The sequence below is a fragment of the Mustela nivalis genome (assembly GCF_964662115.1).
Source record: "Mustela nivalis genome assembly, chromosome: 9".
Taxonomy (NCBI): Eukaryota; Metazoa; Chordata; class Mammalia; order Carnivora; family Mustelidae; genus Mustela; species Mustela nivalis.
The window spans coordinates 24,029,222-24,055,468 of record NC_139028.1 but is presented as its reverse complement, the minus strand read 5'-3'; the positions used below and the strand labels follow the sequence as shown (position 1 = coordinate 24,055,468).

The 26,247-nt window shown below is 51.4% G+C and overlaps 1 protein-coding gene across 6 annotated transcripts in view; it reads right to left on the bottom strand.

Moving 5' to 3' along the window:
- Nucleotides 1-26,247, bottom strand: part of GRIK4 (glutamate ionotropic receptor kainate type subunit 4) — a 410,487-nt gene that overhangs the window by 45,575 nt on the left and 338,665 nt on the right. The gene's annotated exons all lie outside the window — the stretch shown is intronic.

Here is a 26,247-nt window from a genome sequence, read left to right as displayed (position 1 = left end):
TTTAAGATTTTATTTATGTATTCGTCGGAGAGAGAGAGAGAGAGAGAGAGAGCAGGAGCAGGGAGAACTGCAGGAAGAGAGAGAAGCAGGCTCCCCACTAAGCAAGGAGCCCGAGGCGGGACTCAATCCCAGGACCCCGGAATCGTGACCTGAGCCGAAAACAGACACTTAACCAACTGAGCCACCCACACATCCCAAAAGGGCAAATGCTGAGTTGGAATTTGGAAATCGGTTCACAAGTTTATAAAAGCTGTCATGATGTCATGGTAAAGCCATAGAGCCTTTCCCGGGTGCATGCAGAACGGCCACATACCCAGGGAGAGTGTGTGCCCCAGGCTCGGACAGGGCATCTCCGTCTACTCACAGAGAGACCTTTTCCAAACTGGGGCCAAACAGAACAACCGCCTCATGTGAACACTGCTGATTCCTGGCCACCAGTCGGTCCCTCTTCCGTTTCCTGCCCCCCGCCCCCGCCCCCGGCAGGAGTAAGTTACAGGAAGGGGAGGCAGGGAAGGAGAGGGATGGAAAAAAGCCGTGGCAAGCTAAAAGAAATGATGGAGATTTCGTGGTGGTGTTTTTTGTTTTATTTTGTTTTGTTTTTATTTAATCAACTCAGTAGAGAATAGTAATTATCTACCTTGGCTTCAACACCCCCCGAAATTTTAGCGACAACCTCTGGGGATCTGGTTATTCCAAAAGATGCGTGTTCATTTTATTTCACCTTAGTTAAAAAGACATTATGCTATAAAGCAGTCTTAGATGAGGAGATAATATGCCATGAAACCAGACTAACAAGCCAAGGGGGCTGGGAGTGTACGATGCCAGCAACCATCGGCGTAGGGGAAGGAGGGAGGGGAGGGCAGGCTGCCCGTCCGCCCCAGCCCTTCTGCATCTCTGGCCACTCGGGGCAGGAGGGCCGTGCTCTTGGGCAGAAAGAGCTGTAGACAGGACATCAGAAGACATGGCCCTGGTTGCAGCCAGGCCACAGCTCACTGGGACCGTGGGCGAGTTACTCCACTTTCTGGGGTGAAGTTTCATCCCGTCAGATGAAAAGGCCCCCACCACATGCCCTCTAAACTGTCTTCTCCAGCTCCCAAACCCCACACTCGCATTTCGCTTGCCTCAAACGGGTAGAGCTTACTTCCGCGGGCCCCTGTTTTGCTCAAGAAGATGATGGTGGTCCGCAGAATTGAATGTTCTGGAACAGACGAGGAGAAGGAGCTCTGAGGAAGAAACTCGCAGACTGGTCAGCAAAGACCAGCAGCCGACAGGGACCCCGGGAGGGGACATTTTATTTTAGGGAAAGAAATCCAGAAAGGTCAGGAAGGGACACCCCCATCTGGACAGCAGGTCTGGGAGTGTAGCTCCACAAAGTGGGAAACCAAAAAAAGGTAGGCATCCCCCAGAGCCAGGGGAACCGAAGGAGGGCTGATAAAAGAGAAGTGGCAGAAAGTTCTGCATACATTACGATGTTCCCGGTCTTGGGGTGGAGGTGTGTATGTGTGCGCGCACACACAGGGGCATATAAATACATTCCCTCTGAGAGAAAGACCTCTCTCCTCCCCAGTTTTGATTGAAAGTGTTCTTTGAAGAGCTTCATGTTCTGCCACTGAGAGATCCCCCTCTTTTATCTCCTGGATGTTTGCAGAATTTACAAGGGGAGGGCAGGCTGGAGCTGGCCTGGAGGTCACTTCCAAAACAGACTATCCTTTCTCTCATGGAGTTTAAATAGGGGTCATGCAACTGCCCCCATTGCTATCAAAGCCTGGAGGCTCAGTGTGGCTGCCGTGCTTCTCCTGGGAGCTGGGGCCTGGCTGCGAAGAAGGCCGCAAATTCACAGCAGGGCTCCAGGCGGCATCTGCCTGAGCCCTGGCTCCCACCTGGCGCCTCCCTGAGAACACGGCTACCACCGGGAAGGAGTCTGATGGCAGCCCTGGATCCTGGACCGTCTGAAGGGAACAAAGCACTCTTCTGTGTCCTCCTCCTCTTTTAGAGAGCTGCTGCCCCCTTTTGGGCAAAACGCTCTCCCATTCTCTCAGCCAGGGCCCAGCAGCAAGGGTCGACCGCCATTAGCCTCAGCCCGCCTTCCCCTGCCCGGCAGCCCCCTCCCGCCACAGAGTTGAGCTAAGGAGAGGATGGGACAGGGCCGAAAACGCATGCCTCTAGCCCCTCAGCCTCTCTGGGACTCATTTTATTGTGCAAGTTAAGAGAGATGGCAGGGGCGGGACACCTGGGTGGCTCAGTTGGTTGGACGACTGCCTTCGGCTCAGGTCATGATCCCGGAGTCCCGGGATCGAGTCCGGCATCGGTCTCCCAGCTCCACGGGGAGTCTGCTTCTCTCTCTGACCTTCTCCTCGCTCATGTTCTCTCTCACTGTCTCTCTCTCAAATAAATAAAATAAAATAAAATAAAATAAAATAAAATAAAAAAAGAGAGATGGCGGGAGTGCAAGTCTTCTAACCCAAACACCCTGGAGAGCTCTGCCGGGCCTTGGGGGAGCTGTGGAGGCCGCAGGATGAGGGGCTGAGGTTCAGCCTTCAGGATGGGACGGACCTGTCTGGATTCCATTAGTATGCACCGACTCGCTGTGTGACTTTAGGCAAGTCACTCAACCTCCCTGAGGCTCAGTTTCCTCACATGTAAAGTGGGGATGATAATCGGACCCACTTCCTAGCTTTGCTAAGGAACTGAGACGAAACTCTGTAGACGCGAGCACGGGGCCCAGTGCAAAGAAAGTACCCAGTGCACGTTTGCCACCAGGAGGCCTACAAGAGTCTCTGCAGACAGTATCCCAACCCATGCTGAGCAGGAACGTTCGGGAGGGCAGCCAGGCCTCTTCTAGCTTCGTGTAGGGCAGGGTACCCTGGACATTTGGCCTATCCCGGGACAGACACAGAGCTGTGTTAACACTGGTGTGACTGCCTGTCTCCAAAGATTCACATAAGGACCTTCTTAGGCCTCATCCTGTCCCACTGCTTAGAAAACTCAAGGAAAAAGCTGACACCCAGCTTGGAGACCAAATCCAGTCATTTCCCAAACTCTCTTCCTTGTTATGTGATTCTCCTCCGGCGACAGCAGATTAAAAGACCTCTCCAGCTTCCTTTGACTTCCATGGTGCTATCTGTGATCAGCTTCCAGATCTTTTCTCTCCGTTTTTGTTTGTTTGTTTGTTTGTTTGTTTTTGTTTTACAGCACTCTCCTCCTCCCTGCACCCTGATGACCCCAGCCTCCTGCCCCCTGGGGCAGCCGGCCACTCCCCAGCGCCAGCAGCTTCCTGCCCCTCTGCAGGCCCCATCTGCATGCACACACTTTATTTCACCTGCCGCTCAGGCCCCACAGTGCCTCGCATTCTTTGCTGTCATTTATTTAACTCTGTAATTGTGTTACTTAACTCTGGAAAGCTCTGGGAGGCTACAGATGGAATGAGAAAATGCTGCACAGAATAAGGTTGTATTGAGCATTCCTGGAAACCTTCATTCCAAGATAATTGTCTCGGGAGATCCCGGTATATGGAGGAGGCTTACGGAATTTGAAGCGAGGCCTGCTTAAGGCTGCGAGAACGGGGCCGGCATAACGCGTAAACACCCAGGCAGGAAGGAGCTCCGAGTCCACCAAGCTTGGCTTGGCAGCGAGGGATCATGTGCATTAGGCTCTGGCTGAGGGTGACATGGGACACTGAGCTCATCGAGCTCTTGTGAGTGCGATGTTCTGGGTTCCCCCCACCTGAGTGTGGACTCTCGGGGTAGGCAGGGACAATGTGCAGAACTCAGTGCCTCTTCCTCCATCTGCGATGCTCAGTATTCCCTCAGCCCTCTTTTCTGACTCTCCTCCCTGACCCAGGCAGTGGGCAAGGTGCTGAGAGACAGGCATGGCCCCTGACGGCCCCTGACAGTCCACTAGGGAGGCAGACCCATCATCAGACCGTTAGAGTAAATGTTTGTAAAATTATGGCTGTAACAGGTTTTATGAAGGGGTTTAGAAGGCACCACAAGAAGGTAGAACAGAGCATTGACAGAGTCTGGGAGGTCTGGGGGTGGGATGGGGGGCGGGAGGGGCTTTCCCAAGATGAGATGCAGTTGCCTGAGCAGGAGTTACCTGTGAGATGGCCTGAGTTGAGCACTCCCAGGGGAAGGGATAGCATGTGCCAAGGCCCTGAGACAGGAGGAAGCTTGGTGCATTCCAGGGGCTGGAAGAAAGCCAGAGTGGCTGGAGGACATAAGGCTGGGGCGCATGCGGTAAGAGGAGGCTGGAGAGGCAGGCAGAAGAGGCAACACACTGAAGAGGAATCGGATGGATCCTGAGTATTTTAAGCAGTGGATGGCCTACAAGATAAGATTTGTAACACTAAGGCAGCTAACGCCTACAGCCCTTCCTGTGTGTCAGGTAATGGACTGAGCACCTGCTGCATATTATCTCACTTAGCGCTCACAAGACCCGTATGGGGCAAGCTACTATGATTACCCCATTTTACAGATCAGGAATGTGAGGCTCAGGGAGGTTAAGGAACTTGCCTAAGGTTGCACAGCAAGTAAGTGGCAGAACCAGATTCAAACCTGGGCAGCTGGGCTTCAGAGACTGTGTCCTGAACCCTCAACCAATTCAGTTGGCTCTAGTGAAGAAAAAAGATTCAAGAGAGGCAAGAAAAGACCATCCTCATTTTTCTAAAAAAAAAAAAAAAAATAACTTTCACACCATGACAACCATACCTGTCCTCCCTGTTAGCCAACTATCCACAATCCTGTGAACTCCAGTGACTTCAGCCTCACTTCCCAGCATCCCCTGGGGCCCCAAGCACCTGACTCCAAACACACCTTGCACGTCCCGACAGCAGTGGCTCCAACGACCTGTGTCCTCCACCTTGAATGTCCAACCCACAACCACTGGGTCTTCAAGGTCCATTCACAGTTTACTTGCTCTGCAAAAACATCTGTCACCTCCCCAGGAGTAGTAAGCCCTTCCTCTGCTCCATCAGCAAAAGCGATAACACACTGCTTGTACCACTGAGGGGCGTATGCCACGCATTGCCCTGGATCAGAGCAGGGGGCCCAGGGCTCCTCCTCCAACTCTGTACTTCCTAGCTGGCTGTCTGCTCTGCACTCACCTTCTCTGTGCCTCACTTTCTTCTTCTCTAAAGGAGGCAGGACAACAGTTCCCACCTTCACAGAGTCTCTATGGGAATCGAATGAGCATGCCATCTCAAGCCAGGCCTGGCACAGAATAACTCTCTGTAAATGTTTGCCCCTCCTGTTATTACTGTTGGTGTGGGCATCTGGGTGCCTGTCTCAGCTCCCGGGACAAGGTCTTTGGAATACTTAACATATGTAGCATTTCATCGTTGCCATTGGCCCTGTTTGACAAGGAAACCGAAGCCCAAAGAGGTTAGTAACCTGCTCAAGTACACAAAGCTAGGACATAAGAAAGCTGGCTTCAGACCCACATGTAGTCTCAGGACTACGTACCCTTTTTTTTTTTTTTTTTAAATATATTTTATTTATTTGAGAGAGACAGAGAGAGAGAAAGGGAGAACACAAAGGGAGATGGAGAAGCAGGCTCCCCGCTGAGCAGAGAGCCTGATGTGGGGTTCGATCCCAGAACTCTGAGATCATGACCTGAGCCAAAGGCAGATGCCCAACCGACCGAGCCACCCAGTGCCCAGGGCTGTGTACTTTTGATGGTTGCACTGTTCAAGGGGGATTTCCCAAAGTGGGCCCCCAATACGTCCCTAAATGGACAACCAGCACAGCCAACATTGCAGGACACAGGAGGACAGCCCACCAAACGTGGCTTACCCTAGAGGGCCTCCTCGCTGACCACAGAATGAGGCTGAAGTCTGACGCAAGCCTGTATGCAGGAGGGATTTTATCAGCAAGTCAGAATGGTAGAACCAGATTCAGGTCATGATCCAGACGTGGTCAGATGCAATCCTCCTCTTCCAGCCTAAAGAAGACTCAATGCCCCACATCCCTAGCAGCAGGCTCCTCCCCCCCCCACGCCCTCTCAGGTCTATGCCCTGGAGCCCCAGGCAGGAGAGGAACCGGCCTGTGCTCTCATGCTGCCCCCGGGGAAGGCACAGGGAGGGTGAGGACAGGCCCACTCTGGGCCCAGCGAGAAGAGGCGGGACTGGCTGCATGAAGCTCCTTCCAGAATCTCACCGGCCCCCAGTCCTTTCCTGCTGCGCAGTGAGCAGATTAACATCTGCAGCTCAGCCCATTTCAAATTAGATTATCTGCTTACTTCCTGTCTTTGGATCGATTCACCTGCTGGGTGCCTTTCTCCCTCCCCACTCCTCCCCCGCCTAGCGAGAGGCCCAGGGAACCTGCCGTGACTCACGAGGTCACCAGGCAGAGCGGCAGCAGGATCTGAAGGAGATGGGGGAGCTCACTCCCACTCCTGGCTCGAGCTTCTGCGAAAAGTCATCATTTAGGCCTTCCTAATAAGCCTGAGAAGTGCGCACATCTGCTCGCCAGGGGTGGGAGGCAGGCTGACTTCCCACTCCTCCCGCTGTGCACGGGGTCAAGAATAAACTCGCTCTTGGGGCTCACCGGGCGCCTGCAAAACCGTGTCCTCATCTGCTGGGGACACCAGATGCCAGCCCTACCTCTCCTCCCTTCCCAGGATTTGGAAACACAGATGAGGGAACAAAGGAGAGCAGGCAGCTGGTCACCTGTTACACACGTGCATGCATTCACACACACACACATGCACACACACACCCCAACCCAGCCAGCACCCAGGCCCCAAAGAAGGCCTGCTCCCTGTTCAGAGGGAGGCTCTGATCACAGCTTTCACAAACCAACCTAAGGCCACATTTGTGGGATTTCTCTGTGCTCGCTGGGCGGAGTCCCTCCTCCGTAATGCTCAGGAGCAGACGTCCCAGGCACATTAGTGTTCCTGGGGAAGTAGCATGTCATCTACGGGCCCAAGTGCTCCCCAGTGCTATTACTCTAAGGGGCAGTCTGTTCTCAGGGCTGGATGAATTTCTTTAGAGTTAAATTAAAATCCCCATGAAATATTTAGTTGGTTCGGCTCAGGGCTGCGTTACTGGCCTATGTGGGCAGATTTCAGAATCTGGCAGAGTCAGAAGGGGCCGGCCATTCGTCCACAGGTGAGGTGGTGTGGTGCGGGGGTCCAAGCGGATGCCGTTCACCTTTGACCTCTTGTCCCAGGCTCCCGTTCATGGGCTGTGGACCCTCCTGTCCTTCAGCGTCACAGAGAGATGGATGTTTAAATCCCAGCCCCCCGCCATCCACCGGCTGAGCCAAATTACCTCAAGTCTGGGCTTCGGTCTCCTGCTCTCTCAAATGGGCAAAATCACTTATGGCTGCTAGAAGGATGAGAGGTAACAACCTATGTAAATGGAGCTCGGGTGTGGTCCTGCCTCTCACTGTCCCCTCTTCTGACTGTAGCCGGAGGAGGCTTTTGAGAAACGAACGGAGATGGCGCTGTTCTATCCTATACTGACTTCTTCATCGCTTTTATGCCTGGGGACCCTTCTCGCACTCTGCTGAGGTCTCTCAACCCCTTCTTTAGAAACATTTACAGATGTTTCTCCCATTCACTGTATTACCTAACTGTAGGGCGCAGAAAGACGACTGTCAAAATATTTTTCCATTTTTGCGCTACCGGGGCACAGAAGAGCCAGAGGTCGGTCTAAGAGCAACATTACGGTGACACCAGCAAGACAATGGCGCAGTGTGGTTAAAATACCACGACCGTTTGTTGCCCACAGCTGTCATTGAAGGAAATAACATATTTGAGCTTAAGTTTAGCAAAGAAGAGGTGTCAGTTTGTCCCTTCCAAGTTTATGGACTGTGTTAATGCTATTCTCAGGCCCTCCGGTGAGCAAGGACCCCAGGAAAGGAACCTGCACACACTTCTCAGCAAATAGGACAGGCTGACCTCAGAGCAACACAGGGATAAGGCGCTGGCCCCCCGCACAGCCGAAACTCTATGTGTACCATCTGACTCTCCCTGAAACTTAACGACGAATAGCCTACTGGGGACCAGAAGCCTTACGGATAATGAACAGTTGATTAACACCTATTTTGTATGTTGTATGGTATGCTCTGCAGTATTCTTACAATAAAGTCAGCTAGGGAAAAGAAAGTGTCATTTATTAAGAAAATCAAAAGGATAAGAAACAAAACAGAGGAGCATTGAGGAAAGGAGGGAGAAATTTAAAAAGATGGAATCAGAGAGGGAGACAAACCATAAGAAACTCTTTATCATAGGGGGCAAACAGAGGGTTGCTGGGGGGGCTGGGGTAACTGGGTGATGGACGGTGGGGGGACACGTGATATAATGAGCACTGGGCATTATATGCAACTGATGAGTCACTGAATTCTACCTCTGAAACTAATAATACACTGTTAATTAATTGGTTTTAAATAACATAATTTTAAAAAATCATAAGGAAGAGAAAATACATTGTTCTGCATTCTAATACTGTACTGTATTTACAGAGAAACATCGATGTATGAGCAGACCCACGCTGTGCGAACCCATGTCGTTAAAGGGCCAAGTGTCATTCTTGACCCCAGCCCTCCTGTGCCCTGCTGCCCACTCGCCACCCGTGGGCCATGCTGGCCTTCATCCTGCTCCTCTGACCTTCCAAGTTCATCTGCGTCTTCACATCTCCTCCTTCCTCCGGCGGCGGTATTCTGCCCTGGCCTTGGCTGTGGCTAGGCTGGCTTTGTCCCACTGCTCAGATCTCAGAGCGGCCTTCCCCGTGTACCCATCTAAAGGACCCCCTCCCTGACACTCTCTGTCTTATTATCCTGCGTTATCTTCACAGCAAAAATGATGATGCAAAATTGTCCTCTGTGTTTATTCATTTAGCTGTTTACTGTCTAGAACGCAATCTCCAGGAAGCAGAAGCCTGTACCTCCTTGTATGCACATGTACCCCCAGAGACTTGAACAGGGCCTGGAATCTGGTGGGCTCCCCATAAACATCTGATGCACGAACAGGGGAATCAAAGAAGTAGGAGCTCTGTTCGCACTACTCTCTTACCTTGACTCCGCGCTGGGGGAGCAATTTTGTAGTCGTGTTTTGACTAAGAGAACACACTCCAGGGCCGACCTTGCCACTCACCAGCCACTTATCTTAGGCAAGTTACCTAATCTCTCTGCACCTCAGTTTCCTCATCTGGAGAATGGGGACAGGAATCCTACATATTGCATACGTGCTTTCCAAAGACCAAATGAATTACGGTGTGAAAGCCCTTAGAACAATGCCCAGAACAGGAGATGCTACAGAGGCATAAGCTCTTTTATTTGTGGGCTCCACATTAAAGGATCAACTTCAATTCTACTAAAAAATACTGTTTCAAAAACATCGGCATAGGTTGTGAGAAAATGCAAAGAAAACCTACAATTGGAAAAACCAACGTGCGTTATGTTCATGACACAGTGTTTGTGTGGTTGGGAAGGGACAAAGAAGGAACAGCAGCGACAGCTGGGCCCAAGCAGGTTACACCTGTGCCCTGAAGCCCTGAAATGCCCGAGCTTGGCTTGCTCACTCCATGTCACCACATCGTCATCCTCACCATCACACGCGACGTTCTGAAGACACGCCAGCAATCACGTGTCAAATAAAGAAAATAGAATCCTATTGAAATGTGTAAGATGACACACTCATTTCTAATACAAACACCCCTCTTTCCCCCGGAATCGAGAAATCCCTCCAGATAGTGAAGGACAGGCGTTGAGAGGCATGGAATGGTCACTAGTAAGTCTGCACCCTCGGGCCCGTCACCCACTCTGGCACAGGGTGAGTACTGGGGCACAGTGCAGGGCCCCACCACAGAGCACAGCTCACCGGCCCACGTGGGGATCAGTCCTGCAGCCCTGACTTCATAAGCAGAAGGCTTGCACTGACCACACCGGCTCAACATCTATCTGGGACCTCAAGGTTCCAAGTCGACACTGCGGGAGCGGGTCACATAGGCTCAGGCAAGCGGCTTCCGAGGAATCTGACCATACCACTAGCCCACGGGGCCGTCTTGCTTTCGTTTCTTTTCCCACCTGTCGGGCTCGTTATGAAACCCAGTGTCACTCAACCGCCCCGTTATTAGGATGGTTTTTATGGGATGAAATCAACGACCACCCTTTGTGGGAAGTACTGCTGAACTCCCAGAGGCTTCCCCGCTGTTCCTCACTGCTCCGTGCCAACAACTCCCCTCCACGTCTCTGCCCACGCCTCACGATCCTGCTGGACAAGGAGGGAGGTCCCAGCCCTGCCTCACACCAGCCCCCGAACTACCCAACGGCACGAGGAAGGGAGCAATGATGCAACCAATCAGACCCAGAACGCGGGACGCTCCCAGCCTTTCTCTCACCTCTTATCAGTACACGCACAAGTCAAAACCCTTGCAAATGGCAGAAGGGCATTTTCTCAGGGATTCCTGTAGGTTTTTGAAGAGGCGAGTAAGAGAAGTCACATGAACCTCTGGCCACCCTTCTTGGGTGATGAAGTGTATTTGATCCACTTCTGAGAGGTGTCCCACTGTGTCCCACGTGGCTTGTGTGCCCACCTATAATCACATCCCCAAGGGGCTTTGCACAGACTGCTTTCAGCCCCACAACACCTGCCAGGTCAGCAGTAGCCAGTTTAGAGACAGAAGAGTAAGGCTCAGCAGAGTCGGGAGGTATTAAATCGGAGATAGGGGAGGCGGGTGGGGGGTGGGGTCACTGGGTGACGGGCATCAAGGAGGGCACGTGATGCGATGAGCACTCGGTATTACATGCAAATGATAAATGATTGAAGACTACAGCTGAAACTAACGAGGTACTCTGTTGGCCAAATCAGTTTAAATAAAAAATTAAAAAAAAAAATCAGGGATAATGGCTAACTTTGGGCAGGAAGGGGCTGTAGAGAGAAGAGGAAGCATGTTGGTGGGGCAGGGACGAGGGTCCTTCTGTGTCCTACTAATGGTGTTATTTCTTGACCTGGAGAGTGATCACATGGGTACCTTCCCTTTGAGATAATTCATCAAGCTGACACTTAAAGATCTCTGTACTTTTCTATATATCTATTTATATCTAAATTTTTTAAAAAGTTCAGTGGTTTGCCCAAGCAGACACGGAGCCTCGTGATGACTCTTTGGGAAAGAAAGGCCCAGAAAACACGCGGTGTGGGGGGTGCTACCACGGTCACAATAACTGTGCCTCAGGCTGGGGATTTCACACACCCCGAGAAAGGTCAGTTTAGGCCCGGCATGTCTACTGCGCATCTCCGTGTAAATATCTGGGTGACTTCTAATTCAAGAAGGGCAGAAAGGAACAGCTGCATGTTTTAATTAGATTTGTATTTGCATCTGGATGCAGAAAAGTCTAGATCCCTCATCTGGTCCAAACAGCTGAGCAGACTACAAAACTACAAAACTTCCGAAGGGACCAACTCTTTGCTGAACACCAGGCCACACCCTTAGGTAGCTGGTCCTCCCTGCTGGGATCTGCCATCACCCTCCAGCCCTGGGCAGCCCCCACTCGAGGTGGGTCTTGAAACCCTGTCCAAGGGCCCTGGGTGTAAGTCTGCTCCTTGATAGCTGTGTGACCTCAGGCAACCCACTTAGCCTCTCTGAACTTGTTTGCTCGTTTCATAGGGTTGTGAGGATTAAATGAGCTAAGGTGCGGGGCCTGATGCAGTCAATGTTCAGTGCTCAGTAAGTGCTCACTGCCATTGTTATGCTGTGTCTGATTCTAGAGTCCAGCCTCCATCCTCTGCCTAGTCCCTTTGAAGCCCCCAGGACGTGGCCTCTGCTGTGGGATGCACCATCCTGCCCGGTGGGGGTTTCCAGAAGGCTGAACCCTTTGACCTGATTTGCTGCAACTGACTGTCTTCACTTTCGGCCAGGATGACGCCAATGGACACACTGGCTATAGCTCCTGACCCCATCTCCTCTCTTTAGGTCTCCTGCCCGCACCCCGCTTTTCACCACTTCCTGGCTGGGGCCCCAGCAAGGACCCCGGCCCACCGTTCCACCACCCTCCAGGTCATGGCAGTCTGCTCCGGGTGTCCCCTGAATTGGGAGAAGGGATCCATTTGGCAAGAGTCGATGGTGTCTATCTGAGCAGTCCAAGTTTACTGACTGGGCCACATGCGGCCGTTTAAAAAAAAAAAAAAAAAAATGTAGGCCTTTGTTTTGCTGCCTAGATTGCAAATGTAGAGACAGCCGGAGCAGGGGTTTGTCGCCACGCAGGGGAGGGAGCCTATCTGAGGGCTGCAGAAGATGAGAAATAATTCCTCAGGTTCTGGAAATGTCTGGAGCAGCCCAGGGCTCGCGGCGGCTTCCATCACTGCCAACGCTGCCATTGGCACGAACCACACCGGCCTGGTTCTCATGCTGACAAATGGTGGGATGTCCGTGGCTCCTGACGAGCTCGAGGATGGCACGAAAAATAGTCTGCGAATAAGCCCCACAAAGCCTATCATGATGCTGGCCAGGAACCGTGAGATGGGGAGGCCAAGCCACGGCAGTGAGCAAGTTGAACGCCGCAAGACCTTCTGGAGCAAATTCATTTCTGTGAGTGAGGAATGGCCAGAGGACAGAGGGAGCTGTCACTCTAGGAGTCTTTGAAGCAGGCCTCTCTGTTCAGAGGAAGATGAGAGCTGAGCAGGGCCTGCCTGCTGGGGCAGGGCGGGGAGCCCCGGCAGCAGGATCTGATGACTGAGGTCCCGCTAGGGAAGCAAAGCCTGGCGTGTGCTCAGGGCAGCTCTGTGCAGTAATTAAAAGAACATGCTGTGGACCCATCTGAGCTCGGAGCCCGATTCTGCCACTCTGTAGCCACGTGACCTTGGACATGTTTAGCCTCGGAGCCTGTTTGCTGGTCTACACAATGGGGGGTGATGAGACTTTACCTAGTAAAGTTCTTTAAGGAATCAATGAGATAATATTTGGAAAGCAATTATTAGCACTGTCTCTGGTACATAGCAAGGGCTCACCCAACAGGGCCGGGATTATCTTTAGAGCACTTTCCAGCCAAGGGACAGGCAGAAGGTCAGCAGAGGGAGGCATGAGGGCTGGAGCACAGCACATGAGTCTCAGGTGAGGTGCACTGAGAAGGCCACAGACAGGTGATCCTCGAGCCTGCTCCGTGATGTTCAGGCCTCTGTCACCCCTCAACACACAGACTCAGGGGACAAAGTCAGCAAGTACAATGGGGACAAGGTTTATGACAAAGGCAGTTAGAAGATAAATGTGTGTGGTTGTGGGGGGTGGCTGAGCAAACACCCAGTTAGGCCAACTGGAGCTGGACAGGTGGACAGTGGTGGAGATGTGACTCGGGGAACAGATCAGGAGACCCTGGGTCCATTTTTAGAGCCAGACAACTAACCCTGGACATTCCCTCCTCATGGGGAGAAGACAGAGGAGTGGGGTCGCTGAAGCTCTTCTTTCTCAAGATAATATGGGCGTGCCAAGGGGGGTGGGGTTGGGCATGGAGGAAGAGGAGGCAGGGATTTACGGGAAGCCTATGCAGGCCTATGCGGCTGCTTGTGAAATGGCAGCGCCAGAGAAGGCATCAACTCCAACAGCCCAACCTACTGAACGCAGCAGTAAACCTAGGCCACTGGTGTGCTTTCCCTAGTACTAGTCCAAGGGGATGTCTGAAGATCTATAGCTAGTTCTTGGCATTGGGCTGTTCTGTCCAGGCTCTAACTTCTTTGGGGTCAGAGGTTGTAATGGTTCCTTCTTTGCCTTTATAGCATCCCATTCATCTGTCCATCTGTTTGTCTATCCATCCATCAACCTATCCATCCAACCATCTGTCCGCCTACCCATCTATTCATCCGTCCGTCCATCCATCCATCCATCCTGCAATTATTGAGTACTACTATATTCTGGGTCCTATACCATTATGCAGATGATTAAGACAGATGTAATTCCTGATCTCTGAGAACTTCCATTCTAGAGAAGGGAGACACACAAGAATCAAATATTCCCATAATAGGCAAGACGACTTTAGATGATGATGATTTCATGGAAGATAATGCAACAAAATAATGTGGTAGAGTGTGACTAAGAGAAAGGATGGAGGTCCCTTAGGGTGGCAGGAAAGAATGCTTCTCAGAGGAGGTGACACCTGGCTTAGACATGGATAATGAAAGGGAAACAGCATATTGGACTTGGGGAAGACAGGTTTCCAATAGAATAAAGAGCAAATGGGGCACCTGGAGGGCTCAGTTGGTTAAGTGTCAGCCTTCGACTCAGGTCATGATCTCCAGGTCCTGGGATCAAGCCCCGCATCATGCTTCCTACTCTGTGGGGAATCTGCTTCTCTCTCTCTCTCTCCCCCTCTGCCCTTCCCCACTGCTCACACTCTCTCTCCCTCTCTCAAATAAATATATATATTAAAAAAAGAAAGAAGAAGAATGAAGAGCAAACGTATGGGCCATGTGCCAGAATGAAGCATGTTGTGCCCAAGGGACAAAGACAATGTCAGTAGGGGTATAGCACAGAGAGTGAGAACCAAGTGATGGGGGGAGAGTCAGAGCCCTGTGGGCTCTGGATCAGTCCTTCAGACCCCAGTGGTATTAGTGAAACTGTGGCCGATGCAAGACAGAACATAGGGGAAATGAATATGCTCATTTAACATGGGAGCAAATGGTGGCCCAGGAAGATTCAGCCACTAATATAAGGTTCAGGGAAAGACCCTGACTTCCAACTCAAGCCCAAGAGGACACGTGGACTTACCAGCCCCTCATCACCTAAAAGAGGTGCCTCCTTCCCCAAGAGATGGCCCAGAGAGCCCCTCCCTCTGGAGGGAATTTCTGCTCCTTGTGCCCCTTTTCCCCACAAAGGCAAGAAAAGAGGGGGTTCAGAACAACAAAGCAGGCCACCACCATTGCATAGAACCTCTGGAAGGCTGCGGGACCTCCCCACTATAGGAGCAGGACTGGGCGGGGGCTGCTTGCTCTGTGTTGATCTGGTAATTTTATACAGTGACCGGGCATGGTGTAGCCAAAGGACACAGCCCAGGCCATCCCAGGATAGGGAAGAACCCAGCCGGGGCTGTGTGTACCTCCAGGAGCAGGTGGGCATGCCTGTGTGCATGTGTATGTTGGAGGGATGGGGATGGATGGTGGGGACGCTGAGGACCTGAGCTGTGAGCCCGGAGAGGAAGCACAAGCACAGCCTCCTGTGCTTGGAGGGATGGGTAACATATGCCAGCGACAGGAGAGAGAGGGCTCACGCTCCCTGAGTGACCACATGCCAGGCACACTGCCGAGACTGTAGGTCACTGATTCATACTCTAACTCAGAGGTGGCCGCTAGCACTTCCATTTTGAGGATGAAGACACAGGGGTCAGGAACGTTGGGGGACTTGCCCTCATGGCTCCCATCTGGCAGAGCAGGGATCTACATGAGGGCCCGAGGGGCAGGAAAGGGGTGTGAGGACAGGGATGAGCACAGCCAGTCCTTCCATTACTCTACCGTGTGTATCCCAGTGACTCCCAAAGGCCTTTCCCCATGACCTCTGGTCTTTCTCGCCCTCAGACTCATGTCATGTACATCTCTGCCACCTAAAGCTATTCTTTTTCCTTGTACCTATTTCTCAGTTCATGACTTTACCAGCCACCTGTCATCCAAATCAGAGGGCGGGAGTCAGCCTGGAGTCTGCCGTCACCCTCCCTTCCCTGCTCTCTCCCCGTTGGATAACCAAGGCCCATCCATTTCACTTCCGCAAAGCCTGCTTCATCCATTACCGCGACTCGACTCTCCGTGCTGCTACCATTATTCACGTCTTCATTTGAATTATTCAGTCGTCTCTACACTGGTCTTGCGGCTTCCAGGGCCTCCCCATGCCATCTGTCTACTGAGCTGCATGGGCACTGATGGTTCTCAAAGTGGAGAGGCACGGGCACCAGCGGTTCCTAAATTAGAGACGCATGCCCACACATCACCAACCAGGGCTTTCGAACTTGAACGTGCATCACAGTTGCCTGAAAAGCCCGTTCAGAGGTAAACTGCTGGGCCCCATGCCAGAGTATCTGCTTCAGTAGGTCCGGATGGGACCCCTGAACTTGGAATTCGGGTAAGTCCTGGGTGATGCTGCTGCTGCTGCTGGCTCAAGGACCACAGTTTGAGAACTAGGGCTCTACAACGCATTTCTACACTAAGGATCCAATCCTGCTTACAGACGCCAGTGGCTCCCTACTGTCTTTAAAACACAGTCCCAACCCCTCACGGTCATTCTCATTACCTGGCCTAGATGTGCCTCTCAGGCATCACCAGCATCAAGCTACTGACCTCCCTTCAGCCTGGGAAGAGAGTACAGTGCACGACTCGTGTTCCTTAAAGCTGTCAACCATTTCAGATGCCGCGTCTGCCCACACAGTTCCCCGCCTGCGACTCTTTCCCCCTGGTGCTTGTCAAATTCCTACTTGTCCATCAAGGTCCAACTTGACTGTACCTCCCTTTCAGGCATCTCAGTGAGTTAGAATGACTGTGGACTTTGATGTCAGACAGCCGTGACTTTGAATTCAAGATCAATCCCTTGTTAGCTGTGTGACCTTGAATTAGCCTCTCCACTAAGCTGGGGCCAACCCCAGCATCTTCATTATAAAATATAAATAATAATAGTTATCCTTCCAGATTATTGTTGGAGAGGAACTGATATATGACAAATGCCTGGCAAGGAGTAGAGTCAGTAAACGACAGCTATTATTATCATTAGCTCTGCTCCAAAGTTCTGCCTGGCTTCCTGGGGACGAACTCTTTCCCTTTTTCTCTGTGTTCCCACAAAGTTTTGTATGATTCTATTTTGCATATATCACATGTATGGCCGCATGATTTTCACACACCCAGTCCCATTCCCAGTGTGGTTGGGACCATGCTATGACATATAAAAGCTCGCCCTCCCAATAGATTTAGTGGGCATGTGGTTTGGCCAACAAAAGGCTCTCTCTTTAAGATGATCTATACAGGTAGTTACAGGCTCAGATCACAGTACTTGCTTGGCAAGCAGCGTGAGGGCTGCTGTGCAACTGTATTTGGAGGTTCCATGTATACAGCATGTGAGTTCAGTGGAAGTAAAGACTGTGCCTTACCAACCTGAAGCCACAACTGATGTTGAATCAGTGCATCCAGGGGCAGGTAATATTGGCTGAGGATGGGAATATCTCATCAGGACGAGTTGGGTCCTGGCCTCAGGCTCAGGGATAAGTTTCTTATTCCTGGGTAAAGGGGAGTCCAAGGACTGGGGTTAGCTATATGAGAGACTCGGCTTGAAGAATAATCAGGAACTGAATTATTAGAATTGGGTGGTGAACAAGAATATGCTTTGGGGACTGAAAGAGAGGTTAAGTGCCTGATACTGAACTGGAGTTCTTGAAAGCTCTCTTAGAGCCCAGAGCCTGAATGAGCCTGCAGATAACATCTCAGCTCTGCCGTGTGGGTGGGCAGTTAGGACCAGAGGACCCTCAGAAGATAATAAGATACCCTCTTCTATAGCTTCCTTCCCCACCCCTGCCCCAAATCAATTCCCTACTGCCTGTCTCTTCTGTGAAACAGCAAGCCAATCTCTTGGAAGGCTTTTAGAGATGCCTTAATTAATACATTTCCATTTCCTTTTGCGGACCCCTCATTCCCCTTAACAGCTGGACTCCGTGGGGACGGCGGAAATAATTCCCAAGAAGTGAGCCTTCTGACAATTTCCCGGGCTGCTTCTAGAAGCCCATGGGGTTTGGAGGAGTTCCCAGTCTGAAGCAGCTGACATAGCTGTGAACACGGCTGAACTCCAGCCTCCCCCGGCCCCCGGACATACCCACATCCACTCCTCTTGTGGAAGAGAACGACCACAGGGTTGGAAGGACAGGGAGGCAGAGCCCTGAGGTCTTTTCTTGAATCTAGGCTGAGCTTCTCTGCCCCTCACGCTTTTGAAGACTGCTTTAGGGGACAGAAGGATTTAAGTTGTTCACCTTCGCAGTGGTGTACAATGTCATTACTTGGTCCTGCCTGGTTTGGGGCTCCCCTAGCCACAGACTCACATCTCTTGTGGCCACAATGGAGCAAACATTTCTTCAATGTGCCCGTGCTCCCCCTACTTCTACATCACCACGACGGTAACCTTCCAAAGACGGAACCAAATCTGGTCTGCCCTTTGGTCCCAGGCCCCTAGCACTGTGACCTACACAGTGCTACACAGCTGATTCAGACTATTTGATTGATAGTCTGGTTTTCTAAGCCTTGGCTTGATAGCTGGGTTGCCACCAAGAGACAGCATCAAAGGATGAGGGGTGATCTCGCTAAGTTTATGCACGGAATACTTAGTGCATGGCGCCTTGTTCTGTAGGATTCAAAGCAACTGTTTCGTAATGCTTTGCTGTGTTCCAGGCACCGAGTTGGGTGCATAATGAGGTCTAGATGAGTAAGATGCTGTGCTTGCCCTCAAGGAGCTGCTAGTCTTCCTTCCACTAAGAATCCATCCCAACAGCCTCCTTCAGAAGTCATTTTTGCCTCCAATGTTGCTATTCAAGTATGATGTACTTCGTATATCTAATTTAGGACTTATCCCATACCATCTTGTGTTAAAATAATTTCTGTTTCTCTGCCTGCCCTTCTAGCAGGCAGAACAGCCTAAAGGGAGAGCCCCTAAGGGAAGCTCCTAAAGGGAAGGGACCTGGTTTTAAAATCTAGCACTCCCAGGTGTTGGCCTCTCTGAGGCTGTGAGTTCTTAGTCTGCAAAAAGGAAGCAGTTACAATAACACCCACCTCCAGGAGAAGGGGGTTGAGGATATAAGTGTCAGCCAGATGTCCCCCTCCAGCAGGCCACTCAGAGCCATCTCCCTTACTGCCATTTTCCTGGAGCAAGTCTATTCCCTCCTCCCCATTATTCCAGCAAGCAGACACAGAGGACAGGAAAACTCGGCCAAAGTCACTCCCTGCATCTCGCGGGCCCCTTGCGGGGCAGCAAGAGGAGCTCCTGTGCTGTGCCTGGCCCTTGATACTCCTACGGTCTTTCACTCCTGGGGACTCAGCTTTGAACTAAGCAGAGATGTCACCAAGTGTCTGGAGCAGAGGAGACGCATACGGCCAAGGGGAGCAAGGAGGAGGACATCTGAAGGCCTTGGCAGAACCATCTGCTGAACCTGGGGGCTCACCCTGCCTCGGCCTGTGGCTCTGCAGGCCCCGTCTTGCGGGGTGCAGGCAGGGCGCTCCTGAACGGGGAGAGGGAAGCAGTCACGGAGGTAGACAGGAGAGCCCCACTGCACTGGTGGCTGCTGACACAGTCGTCTCTGAAGGAGGGGAGTGTGGCTGTAGTCTCAAGACCGCTTTATCAGCTTTTTATCAGGTAGGTAAAAGGAGGTGCGTGACGGAAAAGCAGCTTTGAGAATTGGAAATGAGACAGAGCAGTGTAAAAGCAGGCACTGCTGAGAGGGAGGGCGGGGGCGGCTGTAGCCCAACATGTGGTCCAGAGCCCTGGCCCTTTTCTTCTCTAGGACAATGGTATGTGAATAATGAGCCAGGCGAGATGGATTTCCTCCCTTCCCAAGCCTCTGGGAGTCGTAAGCCAGCATGGCGACAAGACACGCCTCCCTCAAGATGCTCTTCCAGAAAGGACCTTTCCCAGAGTCAAACAGTCATCGTCTTCCCCCCGAGAGGCAGGTACCCAAACCTGCACTTAAAGGCCTTCAGGAAGGGAAGCCCAAACCCCTCACCAGGTCCTAGAATCAAATGCTGAAGTCCCTACGTATCACCATCTTTTCCTGGGCATTGCCCCCACCATGGCTTGACAGCTTTGACTCGATGGCCATCTGTCCACCTGGATCATGGGACAGAGGCCTAATGAGTACGCCCACATCTGGTCTTCCCTTGTCCCCTCCACTCCCCTCTCTGCTACCACAGGAACCTTCAGGAGCCAAAGCCAATTAAGGCACTCCCATCTTCGAACAAAACAGACCACCGTGTTCTTCAACAGCTCCCCGAAAGTCTTCTGGACACGCTTAAATATCCAAACTCATAAATCTGATCACGACGGGCCCTGCCTATAACCCTACTCTCCCCTGCTCCTTCCCGTGTCTGACTGCAGCCACACAGAACCGCCCACACCGGTCGGTCTGTATCTCGGCCTTGGCTGAACCAAGGATAGTCTTTTCTACCAAGATGATCCTTTTCCATCCTTACTACTACGTCCTTTCCTTGGTGAGCCCTTCCCCGCTCACATGTGCCCATACTTCTCCCAGACCTGCCCCTGTCACTCACTACCTGCCTGACCTTAAATAGGTTCCTTGTCAGCTTTGTGACTCAGTCTCCTCATATGCAACATTTGTTGTGAGGACTAAAGGAGTTAATTAATACAGTCAAGTGTTTCAAGTGCTTAGAAGAGTGCTGGGCTCATAGGAAACAATATGTCAGCCATTATTATCATCATCATCATCATCATCATTATTATTACCATCACTATTAATATATCGCCCTGTACCATAATTCTTGCTTTACCTGTCGGCCTCTTAAAGTGATGCTGGACTCCTTACTGGCAGCTGTTCACATCCAAATAGTGCTTGTTAGAGAGTGAACTTTGATGAATGAACGAATGAATCAATCAATCTATCTATCAATGAGTCAGTGAATGATCACTGAAGCCCATCTCTTCCTGATTTGAGGAAATTCAGAAACCAGGCCTTCCTGGGGAAGGTAGAGTAAAATTCTGCCTGAGCTTGGCTGCTGCATGGGGATAAGGGTTGAACACAGAGTTTTAGCCCCTTGGATTGGCATCTTTCTTTTAAAGAACAGAATTCTATGACCTATTTGCAGTTAAAATATTCTCTGGCTTCATGGTGAAAAGCAATCCCAGGGGACTTGCTGCGGTATTTTTTTTAGCTCTGCAAAATATCTCTGGACAGCCTTCCCCATTGGTCAAGGCCACTCACGGCCCACCCCACCAGATCTCTGGCAAACTGGCTCCTCAATCCTTTCTCAAAGGGGCCCAGTAGAGGAAATGGAACGAGGCATTTCAGCTTCATTTACACTTAATTCATCAAAATGTCACTGGTAAGAGCAATTTGATGTCAAAGGCTTATGAGCCTTGATTCTAAGCCTTCCAAAGCCCTTTTCTCTTTGAACCTAATATGCCATTCTGCCAACATGGTGTTGAATGCCAACAGGGTGCATGGTTCTGCACTTCGAAGCTAGAGGAAGACTCTTTCTCTTCCTGAATGTGCTTTCGAGCTGGGTCCTATGGATGTGAAATGCAGTTCCTCCTCCCCTTCAGGATACCAGTGCTCCGGGCTTTACCAACAAGGATGCCTCACCCAAGCAGAGTGAGACAGGAAGGCGTCGTGGAGGTCCTCTGCCCAGATCTTTCACCTTCCAGATGGAGTGCAATCCCTTCATGGGCCAGAGCCAGATGTGGATACCAAGTCCCAGGCACCCTCCAAAACCTCCGGCTAGAAGGACATCTCTGAAGTGAATGCCAGTTGTGGCTTCACGAGGCTGCCCTTCCAGGGGGATGGGGTCGTGTGCCAGCGTGGACTACTAGGACTCAAAGCCGAAGCCTAACCCTGCCCCGCCACTCACCGGCTGTGGGACACTGGGAGAATCATTCTGTACTCCTAAGCCTCAGGTTGCTTTTCTGTAAAACAGGGATAGAAGTACCTACTTGATAGCACCGTGGTGAAAAGTAAAGCATGAGTGCTTGTGCAAGTGGTTTCGGACCTGAAATCATGGCACAAAGGGGAAGCAATACTGAGACAGCACCCTGGACAGAAACACCCCGGGCCGTGCTGCTCCCCAGCTATCTGCTGCCATGGGAACACTGGAGTGTCAGTGAACCCCACCCTGTGTTCTGTCCCAGGCCTTGTGCTCAGTTCTGAACTCTGAGCAGCCCTTCCCATAGTGAGTTCACTTGAAGCAACATGCCAGCCCTCTGCTCCACAGCTCCCTCTGGCTACAACCCCTCATTCCGCTTTCCCACAAAAGCTAAGGCTTCTTTAAAGACCATGCCATAAGCCTTGACCATGGCCATCAGATCCCAGTCCAGCTCTGCACTGGGACTGCTCCAGCCAGTGAGTCCCATCCTGCTAAATCTGAGAAATGCTTTTCGGTACCTCCTTTCAAGGGCTGCAAAACTTCTTTATCCTTTCCCTTTCTGTGGCCTCTTGGGGATGTGTTTTTTTTCCTGGGGCATTCTTCCCCCCTCATGGCGTCAGCAGCAACCTCCTACTCACGGGGCACTCTAGAAGCTACTGCCTCAGTGCGCCGGGCCCACGGTAGCCAGCTCTCTGAGGAACACCTCTACCTGGACGTCCAAAACGCATTTCAAAGTTCCCAGTTCCAAAGCGAAATTCGTCCTCCCTTCTCCTCCCACCCTGATTTTCTCTTGAATTTTTCACCTCAAAGATTAGCAATATCATCTACCCTGATGTCCAAGTTAGAAATCTGGGAGTCTTCTTACTGTGGCCCTCCTCTTGCATTGTCTGCACTCTTTTGGTCCCTGAGTCCTGAAGATTGATCTATTAAGGGGTTTTCAACAGGTTACAAAACAGCACATCCACTATGACCCCCTTGCTATTGTTACTTCTGTAAAGTATATATATTTGTTAAGAAATCAGAGGGATGATAAACTAAAATGATAACCAGGGGTACTACTGTATGCTGGAACAATAAATGATATTTTGTTTTTTTAAAACATATATTTTTAAAAAGATTATATTCTTTTGTATAGAAGAAAAACTGTTACCTTTCAGATAGCCTTTGGATGTGTACCTTCTTTGAACGCCCAAGCTACTTTTGGTTCTTACCACCTCTTGCAACAGTAAAGCCTTCTCCATGGCTTCCTTGCTACTGTCTCACCCCCACCCCCATCAGCTGTCCCTGCTCCACATCGCAGGAGGACACATGGGCCCTTCATCAATGACCACTGTCTGCTTCCTAACCTCATTTCCCACCACGATCCGTTTGGATATTCTAACCTAAGATGGAAACTATCCATGCACCTTCGGCCCAGGATCTCGTGCTCCCTCCTCCCAGCATGCTCTTCTCTCTCCATGTCCCTCCATGTCTGGTCAACCTCTCTTCATCCTTAGAGATACTGGTCAAGTGTCACCTCCTCCAAGAGTCTCTCCTAGATGTCACCAGCAGAATTAGGAGCCTGTTCTCCAGCCCTCTCTCTATGTACCCTGCTCTTTCCCATCACTGTCTTTCTCATCGTGCTTTCAGCCAACAGTCCTCACCAAAGAGTGCCCTGGGGCCTCTCTTAGTCATCTTTGTATCTGAATGCCTCAAACAATTTCAAAGAAAACTCTAAATAAGTTTATTGGAGTGCTACAGGAGGACCCCTGAGACATTTCCTGGGGCACCTCCCACTTCACACTATTCTAGTCCATCCCCTCCTCTCTACCAAATACACCTCCTCTGACACACGCCATCACTGTGGGCAGGCCTGCGGGCTCATTGGAGAAAGCTCTGACTCAGGCAAAATGAATCCAAACCCAACAGCCTCCCTAAAGAGTCACCCTTCTCTTCTCCGCTGCTCAAACATAGCACAGGCATGAGAGGCCATCTACCTGGTCCAGCTGATGGGAACCCACTTGTCACGGGATCTGTGCCAAGAGACAGATTCTGGTGATTTCCAAACAGATGCCGTAAACATGCTCGAACACTCTTCTGCAACTAATACACCATGTGTCCGGGCCCAAAGGCCTTGGGTCAGCAGGTGACAATGGACATGAACTCAGAGGCTCTAGAACACCCACAGGAGAGGGTCCACACCTCTGCACTGCTCACCATCTCACTCACATGTGCGGGAAGCTGCTATATTCTTCAAATACTCTAAAGGAAGAGATTTCTTAGCCAGGTTCCACCCCCCGTGTGGGGTGTGTGGTCCCCTTTATGTCCAGCATTCTTCTCTCCTGCTGCAGTTCTAATTGTCCTCACCTTGCTAGTTGTCCAGGGGAAGCTGGTGGGCAGCCCTGTACACACACACACACACACACACACACGCACACACACGCTGGATGCCTTCCCCTCTGCACGCTTTCTTTCCCCAAAGCCACAAGTGCCTGCAGGACAAGCCCTGAGCCCTGACACGGAGGCCCTGGCCCAGAACCGCTACACCCCATGAAGAAATCTCTGACTTACCCTGGTGTGATGCTATAAACAATCGTTTATACCCTTAGCTGTCATCATGACTGGCTTAGTTTCATTTCTCGAATGGGAGAAGGCCATTTCCTTAAGCCAAGAAAGGGGCACTGAGACACCTGGTATGCCTCAATGAGCCTAGTCATAATCACTCCTGAGGGACGCCTGGCTGGCTCAGTCAGTAGAGCAAGGGACTCTTGATCTCAGGGTTCAAGCCCCACAGTGGGCCTGGAACTTACTTTAAAAAAAAAAAAAAAAAAAAAGAGGACTTCTGCTCAGTGTTACCTGTGGCCCCAGGCAGGTGGCCTCACAGCAGCTGTGTCCTCACAATCCACAGCACATTCTATCACTTCCTTAGTGGCTGAGGCCCTGCCAGCGTGGCGTTCCACCCTCCCGGCTGGCCCAGCCTACCGTCTGCTCCTCCTGACCCTTCGTGGAGCCCCACCTCACCCCTTCTTCCTGTGCCTCCAGCCTCAAGCCCCGAGGCTTCCCGAGGCTGCTAAGAGACAGGAGTACACGGGGCCTCCTGGGACCCAGGTTGCACGGGCTTGTCTGGCCGCAGGCAAGGCCGTGGGCAGGGAGGTGACTCAGCGGCTTAGGCCCGTCCACCGTGGCTGGCTCTAGGGGTGCTGTCACTGTTGCCTCAGGATCTGACTTCTTTGAAGGTGCCATGGGTTCTGGGGCACAACCCGGAAGCATGGGGAATGTGACCCTCTATGGAGTGAACCTCAGCCAAGGAGAAATGAGACTCAGCACATCCGGAAGGAGCTGACCAGAAACGGAAGCTCAGAAGGAGGTGACCAGAAATGGAACCTTGGGTCTGTCTAGCATCAGGATCTGTGTCCTCTGAGACCATGAGCGCTGAAGTCAGAGAGACCCGGGCTTACAGGGCTGACTCTGCACTTACTAGCCATGTGATCGTCAACCTCTCCGAGCCTCTGTTTCCTCAACTGTAGAAGGGACAGATTCAGGGGTGGTGGGCTTGGAAGTTTCTTCTGGCTAGAACATTCCAGGCTCTGCTGTTCCAGCCTCTGAAATGTCCCTGTCTGATCACACAGGATGGATCCAGGCTTCAGGACTAAGGGAAACCAAGGGGACCATCTTGGCAGGCATATCAAAGCCTGAACTTGGGGACATGGGGTCCCTGCATCACCCAGTCCTGCCCAGGACCAACCCCCCTGGCATTCAGCAGCCTCTGGGCCTATTCTTCCAAAGGGAAAAGACTTCCCTCCCCGGCCGTCTTGCCTCCCACGACGGGATCCCGCTGCCCTCCGATGCATTCCCATAGCTCCTTCTACTTTGCCTCCCTTGCACTTATGGTTGGAGATTATATAGTAATATTTTTTTGATTTTTAAAAAGATTTTATTTATTTGACAGACAGAGATCACAAGTAGGCAGAGAGGCAGGCAGAGAGAGAGAAGGGGAAGCAGGCTCCCTGTTGAGCAGAGAACCCGATGCGGGGCTCGATCCCATGACCCTGGGATCATGATCTGAGCAGAAGGCAGAGACTTTAACCCACTGAGCCACCCAGGCACCCCTGGAAATTATATAGTAATATGATCTCTCGTCAACATCCATCTCTCACTGGTAAGATTTATGAGGGCAGAGTCCATGTTCACTTTGTCCCCCACTGTATCTCCAGCATCTGAATAGCAGAAGATAACTAATAAGTGGTTATGGAATTAATGATTTTAGGAATTAATTAATTAGAATTACATAGCGAGTGGGGCACCTGGGTGACTCAGTGGGTTAAGCCTCTCCCTTCAGCTCAGGTCATGATCTCGGGGTCCTGGGATGGAGTCTCACATTAGGCTCTCTGCTCAGCGGGGAGCCTGCTTCCCCCCTCTCTCTGCCTGCCTCTCTCCCTCCTTGTGATCTCTCTGTGTCAAATAAATAAATAAAATATTTTAAAAAATATTACATAGCCAAGTCTTGATGAGACCAAAGCAGCAGTGTTTGGGCTTGAAAGCCCACCTGGGCGGAATTTTTAGGATCCCTGGTTGATAGCCTAAGTCCTTTGGTATGGAAATGCATGTCCTTGAGCCTCAGACTCCCCTCCTCTCCCTGCCAGCCTATGTCAATGCTCCTTAGGGGGCTTATAAGGGGACTGGCTGTACACTAACTCTGGCATCCCTGAAATCACCCTACCCGTCACCAGGCAGCCC